Below are 26,220 nucleotides of genomic sequence, written 5' to 3'. Positions count from 1 at the left end.
TAGATTATAAATTTCTGGAGGTATGGTGTATACATTATTATCTTTGTATTATCAGGTCAAATAAAAATTTGGCACACTAAATACACGTTGGTTAAATTAGCAGATTAAGATTTGTTTCATTTCAACTGTCCTTTTTAGGGACCCTTCTAAGATATTTGAATATCCTTTGCACCCACCCCAAAAAAGACTTTTCCCTACACAAAATTGATGAAGAACCTCTGATAATACAAATTTATTTCAATTCCAAGTTGCAGATTAAGCTCAAGGTGCAAATTTGATTAAACAGAGTTAATATGTAGACATGATATTGATTTAAGCATATTTACATTACGTTTCATAGAAATCTAAAAACAGAAATGAGGATAGGGTTTCAAACCCTCCCTGAGATAAATTGAAAGTTTGCCCTTTTTGTTTAAAAAATTCAGAATAGAGGTAAGTTGTTTTCTTGAAATAAAAAATGTTGAAATTTGGCTGTAGCAAACAAAAACAATCAAATATATCCTTTATGATGACTTCTACTGTCCATTAAACTCTCGTTTTACAGTAGCTGTGTATACACATATATTTATTCATAGTTATGTTATTTACATTCATTTTAAAATGTGAATTTATTTTCTAAATATGTAATGATCACTTTGAATATACAAACATTATTAATAGTTTATGTGTGTATCATTATGCTTGACATTATTTGAAGAAACATAAACAGATATTAATCATCTGTGTTTTTTTTTTTTAAATAATACCATATTAGCCATTTGAGGTTCCAGAAAGATAACGTAAGAATAATTCATCAATGCCAGAATTAACTAAAATTTGACCTATTTCAAGATCTCGTGGGCAGCATTATCTGTTGTATGCTTTGTTTAATTCAATGAATTAACCTATGTTTTTAAGGGAAGTCAATCATGTGTAAATAGAAATTGACTGCTTTGGAAATCAATACATGCTACAGAGCCTCTGACTATAATTCTCAAATGGGATTTGGATATGTTCTTAAGTAGAGGGTGTAGGTATTTAACTTTTATGATGGAACAACTAAACTAACTCTCCATGTTTGCTAGTTCATGTGCATTAGGCTAAGATGGCACTAACTGATGTTAGCATTCTGGAGTCTAGTCTTTCAAATTTAATTTATTTACTAGTTTCACTAAATACCAACTAAGCACCATTTGGTCTGACAACCAAGTGGGAAAAATCTTTTTTTTTTTTTTTTGAAATAATGGAAAAGACTATCTTGGAAAAAAAAGCTGTATAATATCTGTATTTCTAACAGGTGTTGCTCTAAAATATGTTATTTGTAGTGAAATATAATTGGGTCACTTCCAATGATGAAAATTTAGTTTCCTTATCATCCTGGATGCTATGGATCATCTCTTATTCCAAGTGTTGGCTGGATTTGCATGGTGATATCTTCATAATGATTAAAACCAATGGTTCAGTTAATGGGGTTATCAGTATGATTGCACATGCTGCCAAAAATATTTTGGCTCAAAATCAACTGCTACAAGCCATGTCCAATTTATTTTCAAATATATAATATAAAGGAAGAGAATAACTCCTTCACAATGTAGAATTATAAGAACTACATAGTATAGTTATAATGGTACATTCAAACCATTAATGTATAATTGTTATCTAATAAGTATATTATTTTTCAATTTACACATAGCCACCTATGTCTTTTCAAATTAATCAAGGATTAAAGAAAACTATGTGGACATATTTGCTCTTAAATATTATCAGATAAAATAGCATTTACTGCCCAGCCAGTGAGACCCAGTGATTGAGCATTGACCCATGAACCAAGAGGTCACACTTTGATTCCCAGTCAGGGCACTTGCAAGGTTACAGGTTCTATTCTCAGTTGAGAGCATGCAGGAGGAAGCTAATCAATGATGGCATAGCCAGGTGATGTTTCTATTGATGTTTCTATTTCTATTGATGTTTCTATTTCTCTCTCCCTCTCCATCCTCTATCTGAAATAAATAAAAACATATTTAATATACTATATTCATGGGTTGGTAAATTAACATCATTAAAATGTCCATACTACTCAAGGCATTCTACAGATTCAATGCAATCAATATTAAAATACCAACGGTATATCTCACAGTTCTAGAACAAATATTCCAAAAATTTACATGGAATCAAAAAAGACACTGAATAGCTGCAGCAATCTTAAAAAAGAACAAAGTTGGGGGAATTGCAATATCAGATATCAATTTATACTACAAAGCCACCATAGCCAAAACAGCCTGGTACAGGCACAAGAACAGGTATATAGATCAGTGGTACAGAACAGAGACACCAGAAATCGACCCAAGCAATTATACTCAATTAATATTTGATAAGGAGGCAAGAGCATACAGTGGAGTCAAGACAGTCTCTTCAATAGCCCAGGGGCTCTCTATTCTGGAGCCAAGCACCTGGCTGTGCCAGTTGGGATGACCCTCCCTAAGGACAATGCCAAGTGGGGAGTTTGAAAACAAAACAAAAACAAACAAACAAACAAAGAACAGTCTCTTCAATAAATGGTGTTGGGAATATTGGACAGATACATGCAAAAAAAAAAAAAAAAGAAAGAAACTAGACCACCAATTTACACCATGCTCAAGAATAAACTCAAACTGGATAAAAGACTTGAGTGCAAGTCGAGAAACCATAAAAATTCTAGGAGAAGCCATAGACAACAAATTTGCAGACATTTCTCATAGCAATATGTTTACCGATACATCTCCTAGGGCAAAGCAAACTAAGGAGAAAATAAACAAATAGGGTTACATCAAAATTAAAAGCTCTGCACAGGAAAAGAAACCATCAACAAAATAAAAAGGGAGCACACTGTATGGGAGAGCATATTTGGCAATTATACATCTGATAAAGGGTTAACATCCAAAATATATTAGGAACTCATACAACCTAACAAAAGGAAGAGAAACAATCCAATGAAAAAATGGGCAAAGGGCCTAAATAGACACTTCTCCAAAGTGGACATACAGATGGCCAAGAAACATATGAATAAATGATCAAGGTCACTGATCATCAGAGAGATGCAAATTAAAACCACAATGAGGTTTCACCTCACAACTGTCAGAATGGCTACCATCAACAAATGACAAGTGCTGGTGAGGATGTGGAGAAAAGGGAACCCTAGTACACTGCTGGTGGGAATGCAAACTGGTGCAGCCATTATGGAAAACAGTATGGAGTTTCCTCAAAAAATTAAATATGGAACTGCCATTTGACCTGGTGATTCCACTTCTAAGAATATATCCTAAAAAAAACCAAAAACACCAATCAGAAAGAATGCATGCATCCCCATGTTCATAGCAGCACAGTTTACAATACTAATATCTGGAAACAGCCCAAGGGCCCATCAGTAGATACATGGATAAAAAAGCCATGGTAGGCCTAGCTGGCTTGGCTCAGTGGATAGAGCACTGGCCTGAGGACTGAAGGGTCCCAGGTTTGATTCCCGTCAAGGGCACATGCCCATGTTGCGAGCTCTATCCCCAGCAAGGGGCATGCAGGAGGCAGCCAATCAATGATTTTTTCCCATCATTGATATTTATATCTATCCCCTATCCCTTCCTCTCTGAAATTAATAAAAAAATACATTTTTTAAAAAGCTGTGGTACATGTATACCATGGAATACTGTGCAGCAGTATAAAATAGGAATATTTTACCCTTTGTGACAGCATGGAGAAACCTGGAGAGTACCATGCCAAGTGAAATAAGTCAGTCAGTGAAAGACAAGTATCATATGATCTCACATGTGGAATCTAATGAACAAAATAAAGTGATGTACAGACGGATCCAAAGACATGGAAGCATGTAACAGTGTGGAATCTCAGAGGGAAGGCTGGGGAGGTTGGGTGGGTGGGGGATAATCAACCAAAGAGCTTGTATGCATATATGCATAACCCATGGACACAGACAACAGGGTGGTGAAGGTCTTTGGTGAGGGGGTGAGTGCAGGCTGGAGGAGGTCAATGGGAGAAAAAAGGGGGCATATGTAATACTTTCAACAATAAAGATTAAAAAAACATTTTAAAAAATAACATTTACTTAATTTTATTAAAACATTAAGCAGAGAGAAATATTTTCTCATTTAAAAAACTCCTCAAAAGTTAGCATATTCACGGATTTTTTTATTTGTTAGATGTTTTTTAGGAAAATGAGAAAAAGTTTAGCTCTCTTAGGTTTTATCAAGCCTGGAGGAATTGCAAACAGAGTTACAAAGGATTTCCACCAAAAGCATAGGAGGGTACCATTCCTGTTTATGTGATTAATACTAGGGACCAATCAAGAATAAAGATTCTTAAATCTAAGAATAATTGAGACAGAACCTTTTCAGAAAATGTAACATATTTGTTCACTCTGAGCAAATAGATAAGCAAAGTCTCAGGAGATATTGATAATACATTAGTTATCTTAATTTTATCTTAGATCATTAGGTTTAATCAAGCTGGTTGCAAGAAAGGATGCTTTCTTTTTGTGCTTCCTGCTGATCTGCTGAATCCTTGTAATCTTTTTTTATGCCACAACTCAGTTGGAATCCTTGTCTGAAGTCATATTACTCCATGCAGGAAAGGGCTTTTGAGAAAATAGGATAATGTTATTCACATTGAATCTTTGCAACTTTTTCTTTTTTTTTTTTTAAGAGGGAATTATTGATTGTGTCAGCATTTTTCACACTGCATTGCAAAGATTCAGTGTGGAACAACGATTAATTCTATAAAGGAATACAGGCCATAATCTCCTTGCCCCTCATGCTATTAATACTTTAACATTGGGCTGTTTTACCCAGATGTTTTGACATACAAATCACCCCAATTGGTATCTAACAATATAAACTATATTTGTATGCTGCTATCATTTTATTTTATCATTTTTCATTTACAAATCTTATTTGTGAATGGAAAATAGTATTGAAGCTTGTTATCTGATCTCTGGATATAAAGTTAATTGGGAAAATAAAATAAACAGCACCTAAACATGATCTTGTCAAAAGTAGAACTTATTATAGCTTACATGACAGATCATTTTTGTGACTATAAAGCCAGATATAGTAAAAAAGAAAATGAGGTCACATAAAATCTGCATGCCATAGACATTATTGAAGGTTGTAATTTTCAAGATTTTTAAAGTATAGGTCATACTTTGAGTAAATGATCAAGGGAAAACTATTTTTCACATTGAACCTTTTATTTGTAATAGCCTTCATGCAATATAAAATTAATTAATATCTACTTCTATATCTAAAATATACTGCTCAGTGGTGCTAATAATAATCCAAAATTATGTTTTTCAATTAGATGTATGTCTCTACTGTTTTAAAATTTAAAACTCTTTATATTCCAGAATTTGAATCACTGCTTCTTAAAAACTTTACATATTTTCTATTTATGTAGGACATAAATTAATTAGTTTTCACAAATGTTTTTCCTTTTTTATAGTAATGCATAATAATATAACATATCATCAATCTTAGTAATGTTTTATAAATATCCATTTTTACTTAATATCCCAGGTGACATAATAACAAAGCTTAACAGAAATTCCCATTTCTTCTCATGAGATAAGTGAAGTCAAAAATCAACAGAATTTGTAAACATTTCCTAACAGTTTACTTAAAAAGTTTAAGATTTAATGGCTAGTTTGAAAAAGAAGAGTAAATGTGGAGGTGTTAGCATGTGAGCCTTCTTTTAACCAGATAACCATGTGCTTGGTCTTGCAAAATAGAGTAAGAAATTCCAAGGAACACTTTCACTGTTCTATTTCGAATGTGTATGTGCTTGTTAGTACATATGTGAGAAAAATGTTAAGGATTTCAAAAACAGTGAGTGAATCATGAAAAAATAAAAACAAACAAACAAAGTGAGTGAAATCAAGAATATGCTCTTCTTATTAGTGAACTAGAGGCTCAATGCACAAAATTCGTGCAAGAGTAGCCCTTCTTTCCCCCAGCTCTGGCACCAGCTTCCCTCTGGCACCTGGGACCCTGGGCTTCCCTTGCAGCTGGCTTCATCTGGGAGGATGGCTAGTCTAATTAGCATATTACGCTTTTATTATTATAGGTAGAACAGACATGCTTGAGACAGCCAACTAAGTTGGGGTTTTTTTGTTTTTGTTTTTGTTTTAGGAAGTGCAAAGGCTTTATTGGGAAATCACCATTTACTTAATTTTTTTAAATTAATTATTTATTTTAATATGTTTTTATTTTAATTTTAGTACAGATAGTAATGTTTAATTTTACTGAATTAAGTAGCATTTAATTTAATGTGTCTGGTGCTCCAAAGTGAATGAGCTATAGTCAAAATGATAGTGAAAGTGCTGCCATGGACATGCCATTCTGACTGAGAATTCTGCCTATGATGAAACACAGTGTAGCTCATTTAATAACATGCTCAGTACAGAATTGATTATAATTTTTAGCCAGTTCATGGGCAAATTTATTTATTTTTATAATAGGAAAAATCTCTGCTATAACAGCTCAAAAGGAAGAAACTATTTCACAAAACTGTCAGATCTTTTTCAAATATGCTAACAATTATTTCTCCCCAATTTGTTATTGTGAGTCACATAAAATCTTATTATTAGTGATGATATTTCTCACTGCATTCTTACAAGCACCTTAAAAACCTCAAAGTGGACTGTTTTCTTCATACATAATATCATTCTTATCTCCTCCACAACTTCTTTCCATGCATTTTTCTATTTATTATTATTATTATTATTATTATTATTATTTTAATCTATGAATTGACATATGTCTAAAATATGATTCAGAAAACAACAAGTCAAAGAAGACTCTATCAATCCCCCTCGCCCCCCCTCTTCCCACACACACATGAACTGATTACAGGTGCACTGAGCAATTACTCTCCTTGGCATCTAAAATCTAAATGGAAGCTGATGTGGCTAGAGTTTCTATGCTGATCCAGCTAAAGTTCTTGTCTCTCTATCTTAATGCACCATAAACATCATCATTTTGTGTGTGTGCTGTGTAAAAAATAATTGCTATAAATTATTATAATTGCTATAAATACTTAGTCATATAATTTTCATTGGCTTGCATTCATTTCTCTGAAGGTTAAAAAACATTTTTAAAAATTTACTAATCTATATATTTTATCTCCCTAAATAAAATGTAAAGACCACAAAGGAGAGACTGACATTTTACACTTTTGTATATAGGGGAAGACCATAATAAATTCTATACTCATAGTAGTGAAATAAATTTCTATGCCTAATTAATAAAGAAATTAAAGAAAGAAGATTGGGGTCATGGAGGTTAAAACAAGTTTCATATGTTCTTTTTTTATTGTTTAAAGTATTACATAAGTCTCCTTTTTCCCTGATTGACCCCTTCCTCATCACTCCCATCCCCCAGGACAAACCCCCACTGCCCCAGTGTGTCTGTCCACTGATTATGCTAATATGCATGCATACAAGTCCTTTGGTTGATCTCTAAACCCCCTACCCAACACAACACTCCTGCTTTCTCTCTGAGGTTGGACAGTCCGTTCAGTGTTACCTTGTCTCTGGATCTATTTTTGTTCATCAGTTTATTTTGTTCATTAGATTCCACATATGAGTAAGATCATGTGATACTTGTTGTTCTTTGACTGGTTAATTTACCTAAGCATAATACTCTCCAGATCCCTCCATGCTGTCTCAAGGGTAAGAAATCCTTCTTTTTATAGCTGCACTAGAGTCCCGGTGCGCGAAATCATGCACCAGTGGTGTTTCTCGGCCTGGCCTGTGGGATCGGGCAGAAACCTTCTCTCTGACATCCCCGGAGGGGTCCCAGATTGGAAGAGGGCTCAGGCCAGGCCGAGGAACCCCACTGGTCCAGGATTGGGGCCAGGGAGGGACATGGGAGGTTGGCCAACCAGTGCGGGACTGCGGGAGGGCTCCAGGGAGTGTCCAGACCATCTTGTTCAGTCCCGATCTGCCGGAACCCAGCAATAAGCTAACCTATCGGTTGGAGTGTCTTCTCTCTGGTGGTTAGTGCACGTCGGTCTACTGGTCGACTGTCTGCCACCTGGTGGTCAGTGCACGTCGGTCTACTGGTTGACTGTTTGCCACCTGGTGGTCAGTGCACATCATAGTGACTGGTCAACGGGTCGACTATCTGCCCCTCATGGCCAGTGCATGTCATGGCAAGCAGTTGAGCAGCCTTAGCATATCATTAGCATATTACGCTTTGATTGAACGGCTGACCAGATGACTGGACACTTAGCATATTAGGCTTTTATTATATAGGATAGTATTCCATGCTGTAAATATACAACAGTTTTTTGGTTTTTTTTTTAATCTATTCATCTACTGAAGAGCACTTAGGCAATTTCCCAATCTTAGCTATTGTAAATTGTGCTGCTATGAGCATAAGGGTGCATATACTAGTATCTTTTGTGATTGGTGTTTCTGGTTCCTTGGGATATATTCCTAAAAGTGGGATTACTGGGAGAAATGAGAGTTCCATTTTTAACTTTTTGAGGAAACTCCAAACTGCTCTCCACAGTGGCTGTGCCAGTCTGCATTGTCATCAGCAGTGCATGAGGGTTCCTTTTTTCCACATTCTCACCAGCACTTGTCATTTGTTGATTTGTTGATGATAGCCATTCTGACAGGTGTGAGGCGGTACCTCATTGTTGTTTTGATTTGAATTTCTCCAATGATTGCTGACTTTCGGCATGTTTTCATATGTCTCTTGGCCTTCTGTATGTACTCTTTCAAAAAGTGTCTATTTAGGTCCTTTTCCCATTTTTTGATTGGATTGTTTATCTTCCTTCTATTAAGTTGTATGAGTTCCATGTACCTTTTGGAGATTAAACCCTTATCAGTGATGATAACATTGGCAAATATGTTCGCTCATGCAGTGGGCTTTCTTGTTGTCTTGTTGATGGTTTCTTTTGCTATGCAGAAGCTTTTTATTTTGATGTAGTACCATTTGTTTATTTTCTCCTTAGTCTCCATTGCCCTAGGAGCTGTGTCAGTAAAGATATTGCTATGACATATGTCTGCTATTTTGTTGCCTATGGAGTCTTCTAAGATTTTTATGGTTTCCTGTCTTACATTTAAGTCCTTTAGCCATTTTGAGTTTATTTTTGTGTATGGTGTAAGTTGGTGATCTAGTTTTATTTTTTACATGTATCTGACCAATTTTCTCCACACCATTTATTGAAGACTCTCTTGACTCCACTGTATGCTCGTCTCCTTTGTCAAATATTAATTGAGCATAATGGCTTGAGTCTATTTCTGGGTTCTCTGTTCTGTTCCATTGGTCTATACGTCTGTTCTTGTGCCAGTACCAGGCAGTTTTGAGAACCATGGCTTGGAAATATAGCTTGATATCTAGTAATGTGATCTTTCCAACTTTGTTCTTTTTCCTCAGGATCACAGTGGATATTTGAGGTCTTTTTTTATTCCAGATGAATTTTTGGAGAGTTTGTTCTAGATTTTTGAAATATAACATTGGTATTTTAATGGACAGTGCATTGAATTTATAGATTGCTTTGGGTAGTATGGACATTTCAATGTTGTTGATCCTACCAATCCATGAACACAGTATGTTCTTGCATTTGTTTATGTCTTCCTCTATCTCTTTTTTCTATGTCCTGTAGTTTTCTGAGTACAGGTCTTTTACCTCCTTAATTAAGTTTATTCCTAGGTATCTTAATTTTTTTGGTGCAATGGTAAATAGGAATTTCTTTCTTTCCTTCTTTCTTTTTTTTTTTTTTTTTTTAGTTTCCCTTTCTGTGAGTTCATTATTGGTGTATAAAAAAAGCCATAGATTTCTGGGTGTTAATTTTGTATCCTGATAAATTGCCAAATTCATTTATTAAGACAAGTAGTTTTTTTTTTATGGAGTCTTTAGGTTTTTCTATGTACAATATCATGTCATCTGCGAACAAAGAGAGTTTTACTTCTTCTTTTCCAATTTGGATGCCTTTTGTTTCTTCTAGTCTGATCTCTAAGGCTAGCATTTCTAGTACTATGTCAAACAGGAGTGTCTTGTTCCTATTCTTAGGAGAAAAGGTTTTAGGTTTTCCCATTGAGTATGGTATTAGCTGAAGGTTTGTCATATAAGGCTTTTAATATGTTGAAGTATGATCTTTCTTTTCCCATTTTGCTGAGTGTTTTAATCAAGAAAGAGTGTTGGTATTTTTTAAATGTTTTTCCTGCATCGATTGATATGAATATATGATTTTTTGTCTCTCAATTTGTTTATGTGGTGTATCACATTTATTGATGTGCAGATATTGTACCATCCTTGCATTGACAGAATAAATCCCACTTGGTCGTGGTGTATGATCTTCCTAATGTAATGCTGGGTCTGATTTACTATAATTTTGTTGAGGATTTTAGCATCTATGTTTATTAAGGATATTGGCCTGTAGTTCTCTTTTTTTGTGGTGTCTTTATTTGTTTTTGGGATTAGGGTAATGCTGGATTCATAGAAAGAGCTTGGAACTGTCCCTTCGTCTTGAATTTTTTGGAATAGTCTGAGGAGGATAGGTTTTGTTCTTCTTTGAATGCTTGGTAGAATTTCCCTGTAAAGCTGTCTGGATGATGGCTTTTGTTTGCTGAAAGTTTTCTTTTTTTATTACTGCTTCAATTTCTTCCATAGTTATCGGCCAATCAGATTTTTTGATTCTTCTTGATTTAGTTTTGGAAGCTTGCATTTTTCTTCTTTAAGAATATGTCCATTTTGTCTAGGTTGTCCAGTTTGTTGGAATAGAGTTATTCATTGTATTTTTTCATAAACCTTTGTATTTCTGTGGGGTCAGTTGTTACTTCACCTCTCTCATTTCTGATTTTGTTTATTTTGGTCCTCTATCTGTGCTTCTTGGTGAGCCTGGCTAGAGATTCATCAATCTTGTTTATTCTTTCAAAGAACCAGGTATTGATTTTATTGATCTTTTGTATTTTTTTGTCTCTATGTCATTTATTTCTGCTCTGATATTTATTATTTCCTTCCTTCTGCTTATGTTGGGCTTTTCTTGTTTCTCTCGTTCTAATTCTTTAAGTTGTATGGTAAGATAATTCATTATCATTTTTTCTTATTTTTTGAGTTAGTCTTCTAGAGCTATGAACTTCTCTCTCAATACTGCTTTCACTGTGTCCCATAAATTTTGAATTGTGTTTTCATTGTCTTTTGTTGCCAGGATGCTTTTTATTTCTTCTTTGATCTCTTTGGTAACCCAATCTTTGTTTAATAGCATGCTATTTAGCCTCCAAGTGTTTGATTTTTTTCCATTGGTTTTATTGTAGTTCATTTCTTATTTTATGACATTGTGATCTGAGAAGATACTTGATATGATTTTTATCTTCTTGAACTTGAAGAGTCTTTTCTGTGAATCAATATGTAGTCTATCTCTGAAAATGTCCCATATGCACTTGGAAAGAATGTATATTCTATAGCTTTGAGGTGAAATTTTCTGAAGGTGTCAATTCCATCTGATCTAGTGAGTCATTTAGGATTGATGTTTCATTGCTGATTTTTTGTTTAGAGGATTTATCCAGTGGTGTTAGTGGGGTATTAATGTCCTCTACTATGACTGTATTGCTGTCAATCTCTCCCTTGATATCTTCCAGTAGTTTTTTGATGTATTTTGGTGCTCTTGTATTGGATGCATATATGTTTACCAGAGTTATTTCCTCTTGTTGAATTGCTTCCTTTAGTATTATGAAGTGCCTTCTTTATGTCTTGTTATGACCTTCAGTTTGGGGTCTAATTTTTCAGATATAGTATTGCTACCTCTGTTTTTTTTTTTTTTTTTTTCATTTTCATTTGCCAGAAAAAAAATTTCCCATCCCTTCACTATAAGTCTGTGTGAGTCCTTTGTTCTGAGGTAGGTCTCTTGTAGACAGTAGATATATGGATCATGTCTTCTTACCCATTCAGGTATCCTATGTCTTTTGATTGTGGTATTTAATCCATTTATGTTTAAGGTTATTATTTCCCTTCCTATTCCTTATTTTTCCAACAGTCTCTTTTGCATTTCTCGTGTTGCTGACTTGGTGGTAATAAACTCCCATAGGCCTTTTTTGTCTGTAAAGCTCCTGATTTCACTTTCAATTTTGAATGATAGCCTTGCTGCCTATAGTATTCTTGGATTCATACCCTTGCTTTGCATGAATTTGTATATTTCATTCCCTTCCCTTCTTGCCTGATGTGCTTCTGTTCAGAAATCCATTGATAATCTAATGGGAGATCCGTTATAGGTAACTTGTTGCCTCTCCCTGGTAGCCTTTAAGATTCTTACTTTGTCGTTGGTGTTTTCCAATTTAATTATGATGTGTCTTTGTGTCAGTCTTTTCGGGTTCATCTTGTTTGGGACTCTGTGAGCTTCTTGGACTTGTGTGAGTTTTTTGTTTCCAATATCAGGGAAGTTTTCTGTCATTATTTCTTCAAAAAGGTTTCTATTCCTTGCTTAGCTTCCTCTCCTTTTGGCACCCCTATTTTGTGGATGTTGTTTCATTTCATGTTGTCCCAAAGCTTCATTAGGCTCTCCTCCTGCTTTTTAAGTTTTTTTCCAGTTGCTGCTCTGCTTGGGTGTTTATTCCTACCTTGTCTTATAGCTCACTTATATGGTCCTCAGCTTCTTCTAGTCTACTGTTGATGATTTCAATTGTGTTCTTTCTTGCAGCTATGTCATTCTTCATTTCTTCGTTCTTCTTCTTTATTTCCTCTTGATTCTTACACATGTTGTTGAATTTGTCCTCCTTCCTTTTCAGTGCCCTTATAACAATTACTCTGAATTCTTTCTCTGACAAATTACTTGCCTCCATTTCATTCACTTCATTTTCTGGTGATTCTTCCATTTCTTTCATATGGGTGCTCTTTCTTTTCTCCTCCTTTTTGCTCCTCAAAGGATGTCTGGTTATGTGGCTCACTCTCTGCCATGTTGATCAAAAGGCACAAAATACAACTTGAGAAGACATGACATGGGGGAACAAAACACGAATGTATTCATAACACTGATAACCCCAAATAAAGATGACCACCAGAGAAAAGAGAATTAGGGGAGAGAAAAGAGCACAAAATGATATTGAGAAAAGGAAAAAAGGTAAGAGAAAAAAGAAAAAGAAGAATAAATAAGAGTAAACAATATATTTATATGGGGGGAAAATCCACAAAACCAACAAATAAACCAAAAATTTCAAATAACAAATACCCAGAAAAAAAAGGGGGTGGGGCTGAATCTGAAGAGACAGAGCTTATTTCGAGAAGGTAAGGTAAAGGAATTGAATGAATAGGGGAATGGCCATAATTCAGTATAGAAGAGGTAGAAAGAGAATGAGTGTATAAGAAGAAAAGTAAAAAACAAAATACTCAATTTTAATACATATATTTAATTATATATATGTATATATTCCCCTATATATCTATATATTCATCTATTTTTGAAAAAGAAGAATATAATAGAAAGCAAATAAGCTTGAGTTTGATTTTTGTGAATGAAACTAATTAAACTGTTAGTAGAAGAAGAGAGCAAGCAAGGAGAGGAAAAACAAAAGCATAAAATAAAAACAAAACAAACAAACCACAACTACAACAAAACTGGCTAGCGAAGAAAGAAAAAAGAGAAGGGTGCATGGACTTGGAGCAGGGGAGAGGAAATTAGATATATGATTAAGCCAACAGAGACTACTATAATAGTAATGCATCAATAAAGCAGATAAAGAAGATCAATTTTTAACAAGGAGTATAAAGAAATTAGAGAGAAAAATTAAAGCAGGAACAGGAAATTAGAAACAGGATGAAAAAGGGAGAAGTGAGGAAGAAAAGTTTGGCAAAAAGGAAAAAATGAGATAAAATAAAATAATGATAAAAAATAAAAATAGAATGTACAACACTAATCCAAAAAAATAAAATGTTAAAAAATAGTAATTATAAGGAAATAAAATAATGAAAACATAATTTCTTAATTAAAAGTTTAAAAATAAAAAAGTGAGGTAGTGAAGTGTCATGCGCTTCAGTTGAGTTTTAATGTCCCATGGGGGCTGGTTATAGACCCCTCTCTACTGTTCTGTCTGCCATGTCTCAGTTTCCTGTTAGGTAATCAGCACCTAACTATAGTTGAATAAAGGAATCCCAGCGATCCACCACTCCTTAGTGTCAGACTCCGCTGTCTTGGTTTCAGGCAGGTTGGATCAATCTGCCACCTTTGTCTGCCTCCTTTCAGTCATATTTATACAAGCATCTATTTCAGACATGGCCTATAGGTGGCGGTGTTGCTTTATTAGTGTCCAGGACCAAATGGTCCCTCAAATGAGTTCCCGAGAGCTCCCTGTGGGTATTCAGAATCCTTTGTTTCCCTGCCAAGCTCAAGGTTGGGTGTTGCTGTGCTGCTAGGAGGCGCTGGTCTTCAGGAGAAAAATGACTGTTCAGGGTTGGAGGAATCAGACTGTCCCAGAGCTCGATTCCTGGTCACCTCTCCCTGTTTTGCTCCCCAGCTTCCACAAAACCACCTTCCCCTGCACTCCTGCCTCGGTAAGTGTTTGTAATTGAAAGATCCTATGTACTGGGTTTAGGGAGTGAAAGCAAGGAAATTGTAAAGACAGAGCACCGGGCCACTATGTGTCTCTCTCCCCCAGCACTGCTCAGCCAGTAGAGATCTTCAGGCTGCCTTCTGGGTGCAGCCTCCCACAGCTGCGGGCTTAGATCTAGAGTCCCCGGCTGCCAGCAGCCCTGTGGACTCCCTTCCACAGTCTAGTGTTACATGTATCCATGCAGGACGCAGACTTGGTGCAGTGCAGTTTCCTTCACAGGGGTGGGCAAACTTTTTGACTCGAGGGCCACAATGGGTTCTTAAACTGGACCGGAGGGCCGGAACAAAAGCATGGATGGAGTGTTTGTGTGAACTAATACATGTTAACACTGCTGCTGGTGAAGGAGCAGAGGGGAGAGCAAGAGAACTCTCCGCTCTTCCGGCTCCGCGGGCTGGATAGAACAGCCAAACGGGCCCGATCCGGCCAGTTTGCCCACGGCTGCACCATTTGCGTGCATGTCTCTCTCCTGCCCAGGTTCCCGGTCCTACCTTTCTCCAGGCATCCTCTGTCCTTTCCTGTCTCAGATTGTCTTACCAGCTGTGTTTAATTCACCGATTCTGGGTGGATATTATTCGATTCAGTGTTCCTTCTATCTGCTCCGGAGAAAGCGTAGGACACATCTGCCTATTCGGCCGCCATTTGTCTCCCCCTGGACAAACTCCTTAGGAGCCCGCAGCTGGGGAGACTGGAGTCTCAGCTTTCGTGGGTTCGCAGTGGAGGCAGCAGGTCCCTGACTGGTGTGGCTGTAGGGTCCCGGGTAGTGTCCGCGGTCTCCCTGGGTGGAGGTGAGGCTGCGCTCCCAGTCACAGCCGCTCTCCCTTCAAGATGGTGCGGTCTCTGCGGTGGAGCCAGCCACCCCGGGAGAGATTGAAGTGGTAGCAGAGGCTCCCTGGCTAGGGGAACCTGGTCTGCCAACCCCCAACAGTCCCGCAGAATATAACTGTCCCTCACTCACACACACATACACACACACACACACACACACACACACACACACACACGCACAATCCACATGTCCATGCATTGCCCTTCAGGTCCCTCGTTCACTCACACTCTCTTCCTCACTTCTGTCCTGTATGCTGCCATCTTGGATTCTCTCATACGTTCTTTATATTCACAGAAAACATTGAAAAAATTTTAGTTATTTGTATATTTTCTGAACTGGTGTCACCTTGTCACCTGAGGTTAACAGTATGACTTGAAAAATTCTTCAACCCCTGGTGAGGTAGCTCAGTTGGTCGTAGTGTTGGCCCATACACCAGAACATTTCAGGTTTGACTACTGGTCAGGGCAGATACCTAGGTTGTGGGTTTGATCTCCATTTGGTGTCATACAGAAGGCAGCCAACCAATGTTTCTCTTTCACATCGATGTTTCTCTCTCTTCCTCTCTGTCTAAAATTCAATTTAAAATATCCTCTTGTGAGAATTAAAAAATATTAATAACTGAGGGAGAAAAAATATTCTTAAGGTGAAATTTCTATGTGTTTGTGGTTCTTTATTAAGTTGAAATATATAGAGTAATTCTGTTTAAGGTTTTGCAATTGGGTAATTTCCTTATTTGGTATCCTAAAATAGTCATACGTTTGTTTATTCTTCCTCTGATAAATTAAAGAATCAAGCTTTCCAATGTTTCCTTCCTATGCATAACACAAACCAATTTAAATTCTCAATACTGGATTTATTTTCCAATTTACTATTTTTCAATTTGAACATTTCTCTTTTTAAAAAAATGGTGAGCAGTTTAATCATGTAAAAGTCTAACTTCCCAACAACTCTCTTTGATTTGCATTATTTTCATATACTTAATATATTTTCAAAGATGAAAAAGGAGATCAGCAGCAGGAATTGAATTATATCAAGTCTTTTGAAATGTATTTAGCACCTTTGTTGGAAGTCTCAGCAGAGAGGCATATCATTTGATAGGTATATAAACTGGCATTCTTCCCTTCTCAGCCAGAACTGCAAAACAGTTTTTGTCCTGCTGGTGTGGCTGCTTCCTTTATTCAACAAAAGAAAACTATTAACTATATTGGAAAGAATAGTTCGTGTGTGGCCACGAAGGAGTATAAAGAACTTGGAGTTCCATGACTTCAGGAGATTTTGTTTGTGCTATGCAGAATTATAAATATGATGTGAATAGCAATATGCACCTTATACATGTTCTCACAAGCCTGGGAGAAGAATTGGAAATGGGCTGTTAATCCTTGGCAGGGAGTTACGTTTACCAAAGGTGAAACATGACATTGAGAGAGAAAAAAAATTAGAAATTATGCAAAGACCATTAGATCTACATATCTCAACTCTTCTTAGCTATTGGCTACCAAATTAATTGCCTCTTAGTCTGTTAGAATAATAATAAAAAATAAATAAAAAATATATTAAAGAGTTATCCTGTGATGGTAGAAAGAAGCTTGTCTTCTGAATTAATGCTTGGTATTTTATTGATACTTCTGATTTGTTTATGTCTATTTTTATTTTGAAAGAATTTTTTGTATTAACAGTATCTGTATAATAAGCAAATCCAAACATGGCTTTGTATTGCATAGGCGTGTATATTTTAGTCCTTGAAATATTTACTCATTATCAGAGGGTTTTTGGAAACATGGTAAAAGAAGAAATTGCAATAATTGTTTATTTATAAATCAGATTTCTCTTCCTCAGCATTCTCCCACTTCTTCTCCTTCCTTATACACCCCCAATCCTCCATCTTGCTGCATTATTATGTTCTCTCTACACAGCTAGCCATAACTGGGGGAAGTAGAAAATAGAGAACTGAAAGGAAAATAAATGATATTTCACAAAATATAGGTGGGTCAAATTGCATGTTTTAAATGGTGGTAGGATCGTAAATGTGTTGAGTAAGGTTGATAAAATGGGCAAGAAGCTCAAGTAAAGTTAAAAACCATGAGAATTGAATATAGTTTTTCATGAAGTTTACAAAATGGATTTTTAAAATTATGGTATTTAATTGTATATACATTCATAAATTCAATAAATTACTTATTCAGTAAATATTTATTAAGTTCAATTTGTATGCCAGATATTTTCAAGTTACTTGAGATAGAATGATAAAGCAACGATCCTACAGGAAACTAACATTTTAGTGACAGCAACTGCAACTAAACAAATAATAAAATATATATAACTAATGATGATTGCTGCATGTGCTACTTATTTTAAAATTATTATTTTGACCTATCTGAAAATTGAAGTTACAAAAGCACATATTTTAATAAGATATTCTTTGTAATATCACCAATACTGTTAAACTTGGAATGATCTAGGAAACTACACAACACTATCAAGAGAAAGAATACTAATTAAATGAAGAGATAGGCCTTGTTCATACAACAGATTACCATTATTTAAAGATGTAAATTTTCCCTTTATTAATTTATGAGTAAAATATATCACAATTAAAATTTCAAAAAAGATTAAATAAAACTAAACAGGCTGATAGCAACATTTATATGGAAGTATAAATGATCATAAATAGCTAAGACTCTCTTCAAGAAGGAAAAAGGTAAGGAAGACTTATTTGTTATCCAAATTTATAAAAATGTTATAGCAACTAAGATATACTGCTTGAGGATAAGAAAATAAACAAAAGTAACAACAGAGCTCCCATAAACAAACTCAATCACATTGTCCCTTGATTTATGACCAGTTTGGTTCTGCATGATAGTGGGAAATGGAACACCATTTCAATACCTCATTCTATAAAGGAAAAATTAAATGATTTATATTTCACACTGTACATAAAAAATATTATAGGTGGAGTGTAGATCATCCATATAGATTGCATATCTGCCCATTTATTTGATTATTCCTAAAAATCATTTAGAAAATTTTCTATATTTTTATTTAATGCAATCATATTCTAATTTATTTATTTATTTATTTATTTATTTATTTATTTACTTTCTTAATACTAGTTTTACTCATGTTCCTCATGTTCTTTTGGTTTTTGTTTTCAATCTTATCAAGAACTTTTTTTCTCTACCCTATCAGCTCCTTTGTTTATTATTTTGTTAGTTTTATTTTGTTTTGTCTTACCTTGTTTTTTCTCTATAGCTTTTCCCTAGCCTCTGATGACATTAGTCAAGAATGATCTCACTCATTTGTGGAATATAATGAATAACATAAACTGATGAACAAAAACAGTTCCAGAGACAGAGAAACATCAATCAGACCTTCAAACCTCAGAAGGAAGACAGGGGAGGGTGTGGAGGGAGGGGGAGAGATCAACCAAAGGTCTTGTATGCAACCAATGGAGGCAGACACTAGGGGGGTTGAGGGCAGGAGCGGTGGGGATGGGGGGGCAATGGGAGGATAAGGACACATATGTAATACCTTAATCGATAAAAAAAAAAGAATTAAAAAAAAGAATGACCTCATTTTCAGACTGCTTGATGCTTACTACAATGATAAGGCTACCATAATAAAGATACTGAAGTCAAGTGAACATGGCTGCCTCTAACCTTAAAATAGGCAAAAGTTCCAGAGACAAGTTGATTGAAGATTTTGGGGGACCCTTTTATAGACAGAGAAGATCAACAGCAGTCTCTGGTTTAAAAGTAGTAAACCTGTGCCAATACTCTGAATATCTAAAGACAGTGTTATTCCAAAGGGACTAAAATTCTGAGCTACTTATATGTGAAACTAGGTTCTGGCCACAGTCCCAGTTACTGCTGTCATTTTAATTCTGAATCTTGGAAGCAATCTTTCTCTCTCTCTCTCTCTCTCTCTCTCTCTCTCTCTCTCTCTCTCTCTCTCTTTCTTCATGATAGTATCCACATGCCTACACAGTTTATTTATCAACTGTCGTCTATCTTCATAGACTTAAGTTAGGCAATGACCCCAATAGAGAAACAATGTTACTTACTAATCATTTCATGTAAAATTATAGGCTCTGAACTGCTCATAGTGTTCATATGAAAAATCTTAGTATATCAAGTGTACTAAAACTCAGTAGTTTTAGTTGTTCATTAAAAATGCCAAAACTAGTTTCTCCTTTAGTTTAAAATGTCAAATGTTTTCACCCAGGCCAGAAGGTTGGCTAGAGTATTGTCCTGTCCAGTACACCCAAAAGTTATGGATTAGATTCCTGGTCAGGGCATGTGTGAGCAGGGGAGGCAACAAATTGACATCTCTCTTTCTCTCTCCCTCTTGAAATCAATTTAAAAACAAATAAACAAGAACAAAAACTTGAACAGCCTGGGCCAGAGTGGCTCCATTCGTTGAGCGTTCTCCTGTCCACTACAAGGTTGCAAGTTTGATTCTGGGTTAGGGCACATGCCTGAATTTTGGGTTCAATCTCTCTCTTTCTGTTCCCCTTCCTGTTGTATGAACAAGGCCTATCTCTTCATTTAATTAGTATTCTTTCTCTTGATAGTGTTGTGTAGTTTCCTAGATCATTCCAAGTTTAACAGTATTGGTGATATTACAAAGAATATCTTATTAAAATATGTGCTTTTGTAACTTCAATTTTCAGATAGGTCAAAATAATAATTTTAAAATAAGTAGCACATGCAGCAATCATCATTAGTTATATATATTTTATTATTTGTTTAGTTGCAGTTGCTGTCACTAAAATGTTAGTTTCCTGTAGGATCGTTGCTTTATCATTCTATCTCAAGTAACTTGAAAATATCTGGCATACAAATTGAACTTAATAAATATTTACTGAATAAGGTACGTATTTTCTATTGTTGATACTACCTTTGGGTATCTTGAATTTAAATACTAGTATATCAATTATTTCTACAATAAAATTGTGTGTGTGTGTGTGTGTATATATATATTTAAGTATATGGATTCAATGCAAATACTTATTTTGAAAGAGTATTGTCATATAAATTCCTGGTCCCAGTCTCTGAGTTCTTTGGTGGTTTCAGAATTTAGGAGCCAAAGGGAAATGATTTGCTCTTTTTTAAAAAATTTAAATCTTTATTGTTGAAAATATTACATATGACCCCTCCTTCCCCCTCCCTCCACACCCCCCCATCATTGACCCCTTCTAGCCCAGGTGTCTGCCCCACTGCCGGACTTCACCACCCTATTGTCTGTGCTCATGGGTTATGCATACTAGTATATCCATGCAAGTTCTTTAGTGGGTCTCTCTTCCCACCCACCCACCCACCTCTGCCTTCTCTCTGAGATTCCACAGTCTGATCCATGTTTCTATGTCTCTGGATCTATTTTGGTCATCAGTTTACTTTGTTCATTAATTCTACATATAAGTGAGATCATGTGATACTTGTCTTTCTCTGACTGGCTTATTTTCCATAGCATAATACTCTCCAGGTCCCTCCATGCTGTCTCAAAAGTTAAGAGATCCTTCTTTTTTACTACTGCATAGTATTCTATGGTGTAAATGTACCACTGCTTTTTTATCCACTCCTCTATTGATGGACACCTGGGCTGATTCCAGATCGTAGCTATTGTAAATTGTGCTGCTATGAACATAGGGGTGCATATATTCTTTCTGATTGGTGTTTCAGGTTTCTTAGGATATATTTTTAGAAGTGAGATAATTGGTTCCATATTTAATTTTTAAGGAATCTCCATACTCTTTTCCACAGTTACTGCACCAGTCTGCATTCCCACCAGCAGTGTACTAGCCAGCATTTTTCATTTGTTGATTTGTTGATGGTAGCCATTCTGATAGGTGTAAGGTGATATCTCATTGTCTTTTTTAATTTGCATCTCTCTGATGATTAGTGATTTTGATAATTTTTTTTTTTCAAATGCCTCTTGCCAATCTGTATGTCTGCTTTGGAGAAGTGTCTATTTAGCTCCTTTGCCCATTTTTTAAATTAGATTGTTTGTCCTCCTTTTGTTAAGTTGTATGGGTTTCTTATATATTTCAGATATTAGCCCTTTATCAGATAAATCATTGCCAAATATGTTTTCTCATACAGTGGGCTTTGTTCTCATATTGTTGATGGTTTCTTTTACTGTGCAGAAGCCTTTTATTTTGATGTAATCCAGTGGTTTATTTTAGCCTTAGTTTTCTTTGCCTAGACAGTGGTCGGCAAACTCATTAGTCAACAGAGCCAAATATCAACAGTACAACGATTGAAATTTCTTTTGAGAGCCAAATTTTTTAAACTTAAACTATATAGGTAGGTACATTGTTATTATTAACTTAATTAGGGTACTCCTAAGGCTTAGGAAGAGCCACACTCAAGAGGCCAAAAAGCCGTATGTGGCTCGCGAGCCACAGTTTGCTGACCATGGCCTAGGAGATGTATCAGTAAACATACTGATTTGAGAGATATATGTGATTTTTCTGCCTCTGGTTTCTTCTAGAATTTTTATGGTTTCCAGACTTACATTTAAATCTTTTATCCATTTTGAATGTTTCTTGTATATGGTGTAAGTTGGTGTTCTAGTTTCATTTTTTTTTTTTTTTTTGCATATGTCTGTCCAATTTTCCCAATACTATTGAAGAGACTGGCTTGAGTCCATTGTATGTTCCTGCCTCCTTTTTCAAATATTAATTGAGTGTAATGGCTTAGGTCATTTATGGTGTCTCTGTTCTATTTCATTAATCTATATACCTGTTCTTGCACCAATAACAAGCTGTTTTTTTAAAATTAATTAATTAATTAATTAATTAAGGTATTACAGATAGTAGTATATTTGTCTCCTTTTTTTTCCCCATTGACCTCCCCCTGGCCTCCCCTACCCCCTGGCACTTTCCCTCAGGCCCCACTCAGTGTTTTGCATCTGTTGATTGTGCTTATATGCATGCATACAAATCCTTTGGTTGATCTCTTACCCCCAACCCCTCCCCTACATTCCCCCTGTAGTTTTACAGTCTGTTAGATGCTTCTTTGCCTCTATCTATTTTTGTTCAATAGTTTATAATGTTCTTCATATTCCATAAATGAGTGAGATCATGTGGTATTTAGCTTTCACTGCCTGGCTTATTTCACAACAGACTGTTTTGATTATGGTGGCTTTGTAGTATAACTTGATATCTGGTATTGTGATTCCTCCAACTTGGTTCTTCTTTCTCAAGAAGATGTATTCATTTTTTTGAGTTGCGAATATTGTACCAGCTCGCATCCCTGGTATAAATCCTACTTGGTCATGATGTATGATCTTTTTAATGTTTTGATGGATCAAATTTGCTAATATTTTGTTGAGGATTTTAGCATCTATGTTCACCAGGACTATTGGCCTGTAATTCTCTTTCATTGTAGTGTCTTATCTGGTTTTGGAATTAGGATAATACTTGCCTCATAAAAAAAGCTTGGAAGTGCTCCTTTCTCTTGGATTTTTTGGAATAGTTTGAGGAGGATAGTTTTTAATTGTTCTTTGAATATTTGGTAAAACACTCTTGTGAAGCTGTTTGCTGGGAGTTTTTGATTGCTGCTTCTATTCATCAGCTGTTATTGGCCTATTTAGATTGTCTGATTCTTCCTGATTCAGTATTAGGAGCCTGTATTTTTTTTTTTTAAGAATATGTCCATTTCACCCACAATTGTCAAGCTTGTTGTCATGTAATTGTTCATAGTATTTCCTTACAATCCTTTGTATTTCTTTGGTGTCAGTTGTTCCTTCACAGTTTTCATTTCTGTTTTTATTTATTTGGGTTCTCTTTCTTTGTTTCTTCATGAATCTAGCTGATGGTTCATCAATCTTGTTTATCTTTTCAAAGAACCAGCTCTTGGTTTCAATGATTTTTCTCTCTCTCTTTTTTTTTTTTTTTTGGTATCTATGACATTAATTTCTGCTGTCATCTTTATTATTTAATTTCTTTTAATTACTCTGGACATTTTTTATTTTTACTGTTCTAGTTGTTGTTTTTTAAAGTTGTGGGGTTAAATACTTTATTATTGATTTTTCTTGGTTGTTTTTTTTTGAGGTAGGTCTGTAGTGCTATGAAATTCCCTCTCAAGACTGCTTTTGCTGTGTCCCAGAGATTTGGGGTTGCTGTGTGCTCATTTTTATTTACTTCCAGAAAGTTATTTATTTGCTTATTGATCTCATTGGTAACCAATTCATTGTTTAATAACATGCTATTTATTCACTGTGAGTTTTAAAGTTTTGGAGTGTTTTTACTGTAGTTGATTTCTTCTTCCATCCCATTGTGATCTGAGAAGATGCTTGATATGATTTCAATCTTCTTGAACATGTAGAGGCTTGTTTTATGCCCTAACATGTGGTCTGTCTTTGAGAATGATTCCTGTGCACTTGAGAAGAATGTATATTATGCACCTTTAAGGTGAAATGTTCTGTAAATATCACTTAAATCCACCTGATCCAGTGTGTCATTTAAAGTCACTATTACCTTGTTGAGATTTTGTCTGGAATATCTATCTGGTGAAGTTAGTGGGGTATTAAAATCCCATACTATGCCTGTATTGTTGTTGAGCTCTCCCTTAAAGTCCTCTAGAAGTTTTTGTTTGTTTGTTTGTTTGTTTGTTTGTTTGTTTTTTATGTTTAGGTGTTCCTATGTTGGGTACATATATGTTGACCAGTATTATTTTCTCTTGTTGGATCAATCCACTTAGTATTATGCTCTCTTATGATGGCCTTCATTTTGATATCTATTTTGTCAGATATGAGTATTGCTACCCCAGCTTATTTTTTGTACATTTACATGGAAAAATTTTTTCCATCCCTTCACTCTCATCCTGTGTGTCTTTTGTTTTGAGGTGGTTTCTCTTGTAGACAGCATATATTTGGATCATGTTTTTTTGTATCCATTTAGCTACCCTATGACTTTTGATTAGAGCATTTAATCCATTTACATTTAATTTATTACTGATAGGTACTTATTTATTGCTATTTAATTCTTTATGTCTGTATTGTTTCTCTCTATTCTCATTACAGCAGTCCCTTTAGCATTTCTGCAGTGCTGGTTTGGTGGTGACAATATCTTTTAGCCATTTTTTGTTTTGGAAATCCTTATTTTACATCTGTTTTTAATTATTGCCTTACTGGATATAGTAATCTTGATTTCAGATCCTTGCTTTTCATTACCTTGAATACTTCATGCCATTCCTTTCTGGCCTATAGAGTTTCTGATGAGAAATCAGTTGACAGCCTTATGGAAGCTCCTTTGTAGGTATCACATTCCTTTCTCTTGCTGCTTTTTATATTTTGTCTTTAATTTTCAGCATTTTAATTATGATATGTGTGGATATGGGCTTGTTTAGGGTATTCTTGCTTGAGAGTCTCTGTACCTCTTGAACTTGTGTGACTTTTTCCCTTACCAGGTTAAGGAAGTTTTCTTCCATCCTTTCTTCAAACAGGTTCTCTATCCCTTGCTCACTTTCTTCTCTTTCTGGTACACTTCTTATGCAAATATTTTTATGTTTTGTGTTGTCCCAGAGCTCCCTTAAACTGTCCTCCTGTTTTTTTATTTTTATTATTTTTATTATTTTTACTTTTTGGTTCTCTGATTGAGTGATTTTTTTCTACCCTGTCTTCTAATTTACTGATCCTATTATTGGCTTCCCCTAATCTGTTATGTATCACTTCCACTGTTTTCTTTATTAGGGCTATGTCATTTTCATAGTTAGAATATAATTTCTCATGCTGTTGAGCATCTTTGTCATCATTATTCTGAACACTGTCTGATACATTTCTTATCTCCATTTAATCTAGTTCTTCTTCTGGAGAATTCAATTATTCATTCATTTGGGGCTTTTTTTATGTCTCCCCATTTTGGCTGCTTATTTGTGTTTGTGTCTGTGCACTAGAGTGCTTGCTAGACACCTCTCAATCTCTAGTGCAGGACAATGTCAGATACTGTTTGTGACTGGTGTCCTAAGTACTCTGAAGCTATCAGCAATCCACAGCTTGTGGCTCTGTCTGCTGGGGCTGTGTGCCTTTGGAAAGGACCAAGATGTGCACCAGGATCTGTTTTTCCTAGCCCAGGCTCAGGATTGTATCAGGCAAAGACTCAAAACCTCCAGAGATCCAGTTCTGCCTGTGGTCCCATTGACATTCAGAGTGGATTAGCCTCAGACTATCAACCCAGGTTGGTGTGAGAGGTCTTCAACAAGGTGGGGCATCTGCCTTCACCCCAGCAAAAAAACACCTGAATATCAAAGGTCTGCAGCTGGAGAAAGATTTTCTTTGCAACATGATACAATGACTCAGCACAGGAAACCAGGGTGGCTGCCCTTTGGGCTCCAACTCCAGGGTTCCCAATCCTGGCTTCGGTTTATACAACCATAGTCCACTCTGCCCCCCTCCCCCCCGCCCCACCAGAGCCCAAGATGAGTGTCTACACATGACATTTATGCATTGGCCCTTTAAGAGGTGCCTGCATTTCCAGCAGTCTCCCACTTGCCAACAGCAACCCTGCTGCTTTTCACAGCCAGATGTCCCATGGGCACCTTTCTCAGTTCTGGTGCTCTTGGCTGGGGATCCCAGCTTGGGGTTAAGACCCTCAAGTTCTCAGAGGGAATCCCCCACAGCTGAGATATTCCTCTGGAACTTCAGCTGCTGTCTGTGGGACCCCAACCAGCCATTTCATACCTCCACACTTCCAGTCTCTCTGCAGTCTCTACTTTTCGTCCTTGGTTATCAGGTTTCTCTCCACCTAGTCTTCAGTTGATTTTTCAGAGTGTTCTTCTATATTTTACTTGTATTTCCAGTTTGGTTCTAAGAGTGTGTCAGT

This window comes from Myotis myotis, unplaced genomic scaffold, assembly GCF_014108235.1.
Source record: "Myotis myotis isolate mMyoMyo1 unplaced genomic scaffold, mMyoMyo1.p scaffold_m19_p_2, whole genome shotgun sequence".
Taxonomy (NCBI): domain Eukaryota; kingdom Metazoa; phylum Chordata; class Mammalia; order Chiroptera; family Vespertilionidae; genus Myotis; species Myotis myotis.
This window is presented reverse-complemented; position numbering follows the sequence as displayed.